Source organism: Thalassophryne amazonica, chromosome 2 (genome assembly GCF_902500255.1).
Source record: "Thalassophryne amazonica chromosome 2, fThaAma1.1, whole genome shotgun sequence".
NCBI lineage: Eukaryota > Metazoa > Chordata > Actinopteri > Batrachoidiformes > Batrachoididae > Thalassophryne > Thalassophryne amazonica.
This window is the reverse complement of record NC_047104.1, coordinates 90,018,202-90,029,608: the sequence shown is the minus strand read 5'-3', so window position 1 is coordinate 90,029,608 and position 11,407 is coordinate 90,018,202. Positions and strand designations below refer to the sequence as shown.

At 41.4% G+C, this 11,407-nt stretch overlaps 1 long non-coding RNA gene across 1 annotated transcript in view; it reads left to right on the top strand.

Annotated features, from left to right (window-relative positions):
• The window catches only part of LOC117502556, a 13,029-nt gene extending 8,420 nt beyond the window's left edge, over positions 1-4,609 (top strand). Inside the window, exons 2-3 of the long non-coding RNA XR_004558354.1 lie at positions 4,316-4,321; positions 4,464-4,609. This is a non-coding gene — a long non-coding RNA (uncharacterized LOC117502556). The remainder of the gene's footprint in view (positions 1-4,315; positions 4,322-4,463) is intronic.
• The last annotated feature ends 6,798 nt before the right edge of the window (positions 4,610-11,407 follow it).

Here is an 11,407-nt window from a genome sequence, read left to right as displayed (position 1 = left end):
CTTTGTGGCCAGCAGGGTACACATTCACTAGTTTTATCTTATCTTTGAACATTCCCTGGCGCTCACGCCTTCCTCACAAAGTTTGATGCAGCTCGATGAAACTTCTTGGGTGTCTGATTTGTCATTCTCCCCGCCTTGCTGTGTGAGGGGAGGGGACCCTTTGGACTCCCAGGGGGCTGCACCTGGATGGAGAGCTGAAACGTGAGTATTGCTATTACACTCTGTACATACAATTTCTGTGGTACAGTTCTTTGCAAGGTGATCAGTGGATGACCAGCAGCGGAAGCAGCTGTTAAACTTTTTATAGATCTGTTTGCACTCTTTTTTTGGAAATCTTTCAGGACCATGTTTCCTCTCCAGTGCAGGCTGGTTAGAACTGTGCAAGTTAAAACTAGGGTCAGTTCGTGTTTTAGTTTCAGTATGTATGAAGTTGGAAAAGACAGTGAAAGGGGGGAAAGCTGGTGCCATGTTCACGATTATACTTTGAGCCGTAAGCCATCCACTTCTCCTGTATGTTGTAAGGTAGTTTGTCGACGATGGGTTGGATTCCCCTGGATGTGTCTAAATAAGACAAGCCAGGTAAATAGCCATCGAGTTTGGCAGCCTCTATTCAACAGCAGATCGGCGAGATCACGGAGTTTAAAAGGTTCAATTTTTGTAATTTTGGGGAAACTTTCTACTTTATCAAACAGGGCTTGTTCTATGGCCTCTGTATGTTTCCTCAAGTTTCTCCCAAGTCATCATTAAGCCAGCTTCGGGGCACCTTATGTTGACTGCTTTCATTTGTTTGGCTTGTTTGGCTGAGTTTTTACCAAGGTACCATACTAGCAGATCAAGCTCTTCTCCTTCAGATAGGTCTAAACCTGCTATAGCGCTTTTGAAGGATGATTACCACGCCCTGTAGTTCATAGGATGGTCATCAAAGGTGGAAAGGCCTGTCGTTATGAGTTAGCTGCGTGCGAAGTATTTGGCAAGGTCATAGGTTGGCATATAATCAGTAGGAGCATTGTATGTTTTGGGGACAGTTTCGATCCCAGGTGTGAGTGGTTTAAAGCTGGTTGACAGGGGTTCATCAAGGCCGTTGTCAAAGGCAGCGTAATTTGATGCATAGTTTGGTTTGCTTTCTTGCTTTACAGCAGGTTGGAGAGGAGGTGCTGAAGTAACATTTTCAGTCTTTGCCGGAATGTCTTGCTGCGCTGCAGTAACAGCTGCTTGTTCTAAAACATATTGGGCAGTGTGCTGTTTTTTGTCATCAGTGTGAGACGCACAAGTTTCACTGCGTGTTTCAAGGCTCAATTCAAGTAGACCAGCTTCTAAAGTATTTGCTTCTGCTATAGCAGCTTCCTTTTCTTGCTCTGGCCTAAGATCATCAAGAGTGGCTTGTAAATATGCTTGTTCAGCTTTGATTTCTATTTCTTTTTGTGCAAAGGAGGCTCTTGTTTGAGCAGCTTCAGCCTTTGCTTTTGCTCTCAGTAGTTCAATGTTGGCTCTTGAGCTTGCGTATAATGACAACTTTCGTGAAAGGACTGATCGAATGTCACTGTTTTGGGATTTGGTTTCAGTCATTTTGAGTCCGTTTGTTTCCTGTGTAGAGGTGTTGAAGCACAGATTTCTGCTGCCTGGTCACTCTTTACTCAGCTCTTTGAAATGGCAGTGGCTCCACGTGGTGGCTTCTGTAGTGTTGCTGGTTGCTGTGGTGCCGTCTTTTCACTGTAAATGGCCTCACTAGAAACTGATCTAGCTATACAAACAGCTAAACTCAGATCCAGAAACTTCACAGACTGAGAGACGTTCAACGTATTTTACTGAATCTTATTTTTTTGTGAAACTGTAACAATAGGAAAAAAAACAAAAAACAGAAAAAATGCATATCAATATTTGTACTAAAACAATAGTGTCAGGCTGCAGCTAGCACATTACCAAAGATATAACCATGAGATATAGCTTAGCGATTAGCATGAATATTAGCGTACGGTTAGACATCTTTTATAGTGTGGCAAAAATGGTATAACTCTTAAATATGCAACCACAGGACTGGTGTCCAATTATTTTTACTATGAAGTACTTACAGACAATGCTTTAACAAACACCAAACTGAAGGAGCCAGGAAAGTGGGGCTGCCATGAAATGCAGTGAGACCGTTTTTCAGTGACTTCCTGTCTGAATTCTTCTTCTACTGTCTTAAACAAAGGGAACTAAAACAACTACTAGATGGTATATTTTACCAAGCTATACACACAATTTCCACAGTGAACATAATATGTTTATTACTTACTGAAGAAATTTGCAGATTGTCGCTTACATGTATTTTTACAAGGCTAAATACTTGAATACTTTGTTCTGTATTTATAAAGTTCAGTGCAATGTTCAGTCTACTGTGGTTGCATAAATCAAGTTTTTTTTTAAATAATGGTGGTGGTATTTATTTATTTAAAATTTTATATTTATTTCTTGTCATGTTTGGTGCCATTGTTAATGCAAAATTCTTTATTTGCAGCTGTTTTCTAAACATTAATAAATTATTATTAAAATAATAACTAATTCCCCCAGATCCTGGTTTTAACTCACCTGTTTTGTTCACACCTGGATCAGATGAGTGATTAATTATTGACATACTATTTAAACCCCGATTTTCTGTTCAGTAGTTGCCAGATACTTGTGAGCATTGCCAGACTTTGCCAGACTCTTACAGACCTTCCAGGTTCTTCCAGAGCCACGATCCATGATCCAGACTGTTACCAGGCGGACCAAGCCTGATTGCCTCTCTGTGACCTTGACCGCATCTTCCTGCTGTGTGCTTAAGACGCCAGAGCTTCCTGCAGCTAAACATCAGGTAACTTGGCCTCCCCTCTAATTCCCGTATTAGAGCGAACTGTCTTTCCTGGTGTTCCAGACGATTCCTGCGCGGCTCCCACGCTGCCCTGGCTCCTGGTTCTTGCTACCTGCACAGTTACGTCACTTTGGAACTCCTCGGTCTCTGCTCAGAGAGCTACATGCCAGTTAAGTTCCTCCTCGTCTCACTGGGACCCCTTTCTCACTCTTTCCTGTCTGTGACTGTGCTATGATAAAGAACTGTTCCAAGAACTCTTCCTAAGACCTGCATAAACTCTGATATCAAACAATTAAGAATCCAGCTGTATCAAGTCCTGCTTAATTGGAACTGTGTCACAATGCACAGCAATTGACCACTGACCTCTGAATACAATTTGTGAACTGTGAACAATTCCTGAACAGTAAACCTTATTTCTTAAGAACAGAACATTATTTCTTCACCTCTGAAGCATTCTGTGTTAAGCCTTTTGTGAACTGTGACTATTTTGAGGCTCCAGCATTATGAGTGCATTCACTCACCCTGTGTGTCTTTATTCACCATAGTTCCTTTTTTCAGAGGTGAGCGTTCCACCTGGTCCTGGTCCTTGAACTTTAGTAATCATTCTCCTTCAAGACTGGCTTGGGATACTGGAGTTTCCTATTTTCACCGCCAGGAGGCGGGACATCTCTCCATACTGCAGGCACCCCAGCGTGGCACCTTTTATTTATTGTTTATATATAAATATATTTTCCTTTGTACTCCTCCCCGTGTCCAGCTCCCTGCATTTTGGTACATTGCCTGAAACGGTCCGGTACAGTACGACCACTAATTTATTTTGGAAATAAAGAGAACCGCACTGACAAATTCTGAATTATTGTTCTTTTGGGGGGGTGGGGGGGTATGGGCAGTGTCTAGCACTGGCCCTGGAGGGAGGTCATGTGCGTAGTTGTGTGACTTCTGTAAAAGAAGAAGATGCAGATGACAGGCCGAGATGGCCATCTGCTGTGGTGTCCCCTCATGGAAACAGTTTATTATATTATTTAGTAGTTAATTTGAATGCATCTGTATTTTATTTCCCGGTACTGTCACCATGACCCAGACCGGGATAAGCAGCACTAAACAAATGAATGAATGTATTTTTTAACCTGTTCCCAGATCCTTGGTGTGCTGATGATTTTGCTGAAAATTAAGAAAGACATGATAAGATTATTAATGCAGTGGACATAAATGTGCAGCAGTAAAAATTGTGATTAAGTAGAAAGGACACACATTTGTCACTTTTCTTTGCTTTCTGTTTTCATAATTTGATTCTCCTACTCAGCTTTCATTTTCTTAATCACATGTCTTCTTTAGTTATATAGCGTCTTTCATTTGGATTTTTCTGGCTGACTATTATACTGTACTCAGTCATTTTAGTGGGAGCAAGATTATTATATATGCAGTTAACGTGACCACTTTTTTCTACCCCTACTTTCTGCACATTTTATTTATCTATGCCTGTAGTGCTGGGTGTTTTGGGTGTGTGTGCTCCCAGTCAGAATAAGAATCATCTTTATTGTCATTGCACAGTAAAGCAGCACAATGAAATTTGCTTGTGCATCCTCAAAATCAATGCCCCGCACTCACATAACTTATCCACACACACCGTCAGTCCTGAGTTCATGTCTGTGTCTTGGAGTTAGTCTCCTGTTCCCTGTCATTGTTTGTTATCCGTGTGTGTTCCTCCTTGTGGTTCTTCCTTTGTCTTTGTCCTTGGTCTCTCTCCTGCATCTGTGTTCACACCTTGGTCTGCGTGTTGTCTTCCACATGTCCCTTTGGTTCATCATGTTTTGTTCACCTGGTTTGGTTACTCTTCCACTTCTCAGTTCTATGTTGTTTTTATGTTTATGTTCCTGGACTTTGTTTTTGGATATGGTTCATTTATCTTTGTAGCTGGATTTATGATGGTCCCTTTTCATGTGTTTGTCTTCACGTTAGTTTTTCCTCCAGTTATGCACTTCTGAGTTCCACATTGCTGACCTGTTTCACTTCCTTGGTTTTTGTTCAGCTTTTCTTGTTAGGTGATATACGAGGTCTGTGAGAAAAGTATTGGACCTTTTTATTTTTTTCAAAAACCATATGGATTTGAATCATGTGTGATTACATCAGACAAGCTTGAACCCTCGTGGGCATGCGAGAGTTTTTTCACGCCTGTCGGTTACGTCATTCGCCTGTGGGCAGGCTTTGAGTGAGGAGTGGTCCAGCCCTCTCATTGGAATTCCTTTGTCTAACAACTTGCTGAGAGACTGGCGCTTTGCTTTATCAAAATTTTTTCAGAACCTGTGAGGCAGATCGAAGTGGACACCATTCGAGAAATTCAGCTGGTTTTGGGAGAAAATTTTAACGGCTGATGAGAGATTATGGGGTGTTACTGTCGCTTTAAGGACTTTCCACGGAACGGGATGTCGCGCAGCGCTCCGAGGCGCTGTCGTCAGCCTGTTTCGAGCTGAAAACCTCCAAATTTAAGCCTGTGTTGACCCAGGATGTCTTGAGAGAACAGAGAAGTTTCAGAAGAGCTCAGGATCAGCAGTTTATCCGGACATTCCACTGTTTAAAGGAGATTTTGTAATGAAAGACGTGTGGACGAATTGGTGCGTTGGCAGGCAGCCGGTGCGGCACGCCGCCACAGGAAAAACACCTCCGTTGGAAGCCTTAAGGACAAGTTGGAACATGTCCAGCTGTTAAACAATTTCTCACATACTCACTCTAGTGAAAGCCATCAAAAGCCACCTGGTTTTTACAAATGGTTATCAACATGGATGCGCACGAGGGTTCAAGGTTGGCTGATGTAATCGCACGTGATTCAAATCCATATAGTTTTTGAAAAAAATAAAAAGGTACGTTATTTTTCTCGCAGACCTCGTAGATGTTTATTTTCTGAGTGTTTCCTTATGTTACACTGCTCACACTTTTGAGTTCCGTGATTGTTTTTACTTCGTGTTTGGATCTTTATTTTTGATTCTGTGGTTTTTGACATTTTTTCTGATGGTTAATTATTATGTTTTATCTTCTGTTTACCTTGTGATGGCTATTAGTTTTTGCTACCTTTGTTGCTGTCACTTGACTTTGGCCTTTATCACACACATCTTTCATTTACTCATCAGTTAGTTTTGCAATTAAGCCACATCTCTATCCCTGTTGGTTTGCCAGTTGTTTCACATTGCTTCCTATGAATTATGAATATTCAGAAATAGCCTGTTAATTCTGTTGTGCTTCTGTGTGATCCCTCATGTTAGATTCAGTCCTAGTGACTCTGTTTGGTCTTTGATCCTGAGATGTTTTGTTTTCTGTATTTTTATTTACCACTTGTCTCATTGCTGCCTGCATTTTGGGTTCAACCTTCCCTTGTATAACATACGCGAGCTCCCTCTGGTGGTACCCTGAGTGGCCAATATTTTTTTTATTAAAAGGAAAAATAATATCACCCCCCCCACACACACACACACACCAGAAAACATTAACCACTAAAGTACTGAAATTATACAAGCATAGCAATGCACAGCGGTGCAAAGCTTGCTCATGGTACACTGTGTCCAAAACAGGAAGTACCTAATTTTGAGTCCACAGTGAAACAAGAAATGATGAATGTTGTCCACTTCCTGGATTGACAATAGACGAGATCTTGTGGAATCTCATGGGAATTCAGTGACAAGTTCACAGTGAAGCAGGAAATGTCAAATGCTGAACACTTCCTGGACTGACAACCGACCTGACAGCCTGACAAATAGCCGGCCAACCGGCCAGGGTTCCAGGGGAGCGCTATAGTTCCCCTTGGATTAGTCATGGCACCCCAATACAATAATACCTCATTTATTATTTTAATGTAATTTCATCCCATGTTTTAAGGCCTTGTCCACACTGAAACAGAACTTTCCATATGCAATCTTTTTCTTTGTCATTTTCAAAATTGTTCCATTCAAGAAATATCTCTGTTCTCACAGATCCTGTGAAACTGCTTAAAAATGCTGTAGTACATATGTCAGGCCTGTATGTGGTGCAGTAACACTTCTACAAAAAATGGAGAAGATGTGGCGCTAATCAATGTAGTGACGAAAGGTAAAACTTTACAAGGCGGCACACAGATTAAATAAAGCCTTTTTTTTAATCAGACCTGTTGCCTGGATTTATCATCACAGCTGAAAACTGTTTTCCACGACATCCTTGTTTTGGAAGATGACATCTGGAAATGTGTTAATTCCTTATGATGGAAGTTGCTTGGTAAAGGGTTTTTTTCCCAAGTGTCCCTCAGTTTCTGTCTGCTCTGAGTGTGTTTCTCAGCCTGAGCTGGAGGATGATGGCACTTTGTCCCACCACCAAGAAGAAATAATAATAATATGTAAAATCACAGTGTTAACAACATGATGTCTGTCATTATGAGCCACTGAGGTTACAGAGGCAGGGTGATGACATCATCCTTTCCAGAATAGTTTTCCACAGTAAGAGATAAATGTAGCATTTTCAGATTTATGTGATTAGATAAATATTCCACTCATAAAAGAAAATACAGATCAACAGAACTGATTGTTTTACACAAAATGAGTGTAACGTGATGTTCAACGACATCATGTTCGATGGTGCCACGATGACATCATTGTACTGTAGTGAGTGTAGTCTGTAAGTCCCTTTGGCTGCTCACTTGTTTTCACTCGGGGTTGCCACAGCAGGTCAACCTGCATGTTATTTGGCACAATTTTTACACCGGATGCCCTTCTTGACACAACTCCACATTACATGGAGAAATGTGGGAGGAGTGGGATTTAAAGCAGTGTACTGAAACCAAGTGCACTAACCAGTTGGTCACCACCTTGGCCAAGTGTAGTCTTTTTGAAGTTGTTGAAATGGTTCAGTTTTCGCTGTCCAAATAAGCTGGTGTGGAACTGGAAAGAAGTGAAGTCTGTCTTGCCTAAAGAACTACCTGAGAAACAGCAGTGGAAATGGACAGACCAGAGACCCGACACGCCTGGCAATTAACCCTCAGAGAATATGGGCCCTGGACAGCAACCAAATCATTGATGCTTTAGCTCTTAACCACAACAGGTGCATTGTGCCGTTATGAAGACATCAGTGGTAGGTGAAAGATCTTCTCTCTGCCTACCGTTGTCATTTTTCCCTGAGGCTATAGGTCTGTCTGTGTAGGTCTGTCGATATTTGTATTGAACAGTCGCCTAAGTTTGTGTGTGATTTTGTTCATTCTGCATGTCATTAGTGACCGTCGCAGATCAGAATGTGGCTATGAGTACACGCGCCCGTAAACATGGCAGAGGTGTAGCAAAGCGCCGTTACAACACACGAGCCCTTATTTCATAGCACCCTCATAAAAATACCAAGCTACGCCATAGCACCTGTAGAAAAAAATCCCTAGAGATGCCATTATAGTGAGGACTTTCCAGGCATGTGAGAAGCAAATAAAGAAAAAAGCTTAAAATAGCAGGGGTTAAGAGGGCTGTAGTTGGTGAGTCTGGGGAGCTAAAGTGAGAGGCAGCGCTCACTTTGACAGCACATGAGGTGAGTCAGTGACTATTCAGTGTGTAAATTGCATGAGGTTTTTTAGCCATGCTAATGCTGTCCAGAAGCATTTACTGAAAAAAGGTCTGAAGGACCTAAATGACATGGTGAGATGCTGAAGAGCTTCTCTAGTTCATGTCCACAACATATACATATTATTATATTTAAACTAGGTTTTCATCTTTAATAAAAGATACAAAAACGTATGTTCATTTTTAAGCGACATGCATGGTTATGGAATGTTGGTTCATTCATTCATTCAATTGCAGAAAGAAGGTCAGAATAAAAGTAGTAACAATGTATTTCTGAACAATTGGAATGGTAGAATGTGCAAGCCAGGGAAGCAGACACTAGAAGAGGGACACGTGTTGGAGCTGGAGTTGAAGGTAGCTGTTCCTGAACCAGATGGTGAACAATGGCAGTTCCAAAACTAGACACAGGACCAGGCGACAGCGACAGAGCTGACAGTTGGCTGGAATGCTGAGGAGACAAAGAGACGACATTACCAAAGAGTGAAAATTGTTCATGCAGAGATGAATGGAGGCCAGGCACCCTGCAGGCTAAACAGAGTTTCTGGCATCTGTGAAGTGGAAGAACCGGTGTTTATATACAGGTGCAGGTGATTGTCGACAGGTAAGAGGAATCGGGTGGGGGAGCACAGCAGACCAAGACAGCACAACAATACACAATGCATCTGTGAACCACTTGGGCTCCCATTCAAATCACTGGAGAAATTTGTATATGAATACAGACTGTGAGCTTTCAAACATTTTCAGGGTTTAAAGGCGTTAAGAAATGAATAACAATGACTCGTGCAGACTGGATTAAACCTGTTTGTTTTGATTCCATTTCCTACCGAGAAGACACAGACGTACATAAAACATAGATAAAAATATTGTAGTTTGTCAGTATTTCTGAAGCTGAATTATTGTGTTATTATGCAGACTAGAGTGTGGATACCCGTACCAGGCCTGGCGGGAGATGATGGGTTAGTCCATTGCCGCTGACCGAATGGCCCCCACTAAAAATCGGTCCACCCAAGCCTTCCCTGCGCATGCATCATTTCGAAGCATCAGCAGTGTCATTTTTGAGTGTCAGCAGCAATTCACCGATTATCACCTTGTTTCTGCTTCAAACTTCACTCCAGTCATCATCTATCTCTGCGATAGATATCTGAAGCTTTTGTACAACAATCATTTCCACATAAATTCAGCATTATTTCATAATAAAAGATGGCGGACCAATCAGAGCGCCGCAGCCAGACTAGCTGCTGCGATCACTGCGCCGCCGCCATTTCAAAGCTTAATGAAGCTTAGGGCTAGCGGCCGGTGATCACCTAAAAATTGTCTCTGCTTTCCTATTAATTTAATGCTGATGAATTATACCGTAATGGTAGTTTTCCAGCTGACTGATTCTGCTGTTTTTCTCTCTGCCAGAGGTGCGGACAGCGTCGAATGCAGGATTGATGGCTACAGACCACAAGATGGCGGACTGACCACAAGATGCCATGCCTGAAGCTGATGCAGCACACTGCAGTCTGTGTTTGGAATGAGCTCTGCCATGGGCACTGCAGAGATCTTCAATAGATGCTGGCCTGGCATCCCAGGGTGCCAGGCTGACCTCAGGATACCCTACCTGTTGCTCCAATGACTGGAGACCCTACTGGCATTGAAAGCCCCATGTGTTGTGGAATTGGACGCACTAAGATTGAAGTCCCAAAATGGACTGCTTTTTACTTTCAATTAAGAACTGTTTTTGTTGATCTTCTGTTTTTTTCTGTTTCTGTTTTACATTTCTTCTGTTTGTTAAGAAATTCTTGTAAAACTTACAAAAACCTTCTAACTGTTAGAATGGCCTAAGCACTGGGTCACCCCTCTGAGTCTGGTCTGCTTGAGGTTTCTTCCTCAATATGTTCAGAGGGAGTTTTTCCTTACTACTGTCGCCTGTGTGCTTGATCTAGGGGTTGGTATGGTTAGATCTTACTCGTGATTTGGCACTATACAAATAAAATAAATTGAACTGAAATCACATAATTCTTCTCCTTATGGTACTTAATTGTCATAGCAAACTCTTGGTAGTGAGGAAGATTGTGTCTTGTTTGATTCCAGGATGGGATAGGGACTCAGAGATGACTGAACAAGCCTAGTCTTGATGCGCAGTGTTTCTGACACGGCCTTTAATAAATGTTTAGATATAACCATTGGCTGCAAAATTGATATAATGTGGTATGTCTGCATTTAATTTTAGCCCACGAATGTGACACTTCAACGAAGAGCAGTGATTGATTTTTTGACAATAAAAGTGATCCTGTTGTAGATATCTGTGCATGGTTTATAGGCAGTAATCAGTCATCATGACTGTTTTCATGATTAATTGAGGTCCATGACTCAACACGCAATATAATGGGAAAATTTCCTTCATTGAAGATCATTTACCTTCATGTAATTGATGGCAATCACTGTGTCCAATGATGTTTCACTGTTAGAGAAATCAGTGGTTTGTAAACAGGGCCAATGCACCAAGTAAAGTGGATCTAATGGGTCATAAGATAGTTTGCTGTGTTACTCACTAGAGGGCATCATTGCCTTCTGAAAGCAGAAGTGGCGTCTCTGAGTTGGTATAACATTTGTAAACTGGAGATTAATCTCACATTTTCATCTTTTACTCTTCTTTCTTTAAAGTGGCAGATTGAGAGGATTTTCACTCGTCCCTAAAGCATATTATTCTCAGCTGTTACTATAATGAAACCCACTGACACAACAACAATAACAATAGATCAACAGAGCTGAATCACACGGTGGCTATAAACCGACAAAATTATCAGGTTTTTGTTAAACTGAGATCAATCAATCAATCAATCAATCAATCTATCTATCTATCTATCTATCTATCTATCTATCTATCTATCTATCTATCTATCTATCTATCTATCTATCTATCTATCTATCTATCTATCTATCTATCTATCTATCTATCTATCTATCGTGCATCTGGAAGGTATTCACTGCGCGTCACTTTTTCCACATTTTGTTATGTTACAGCCTTATTCCA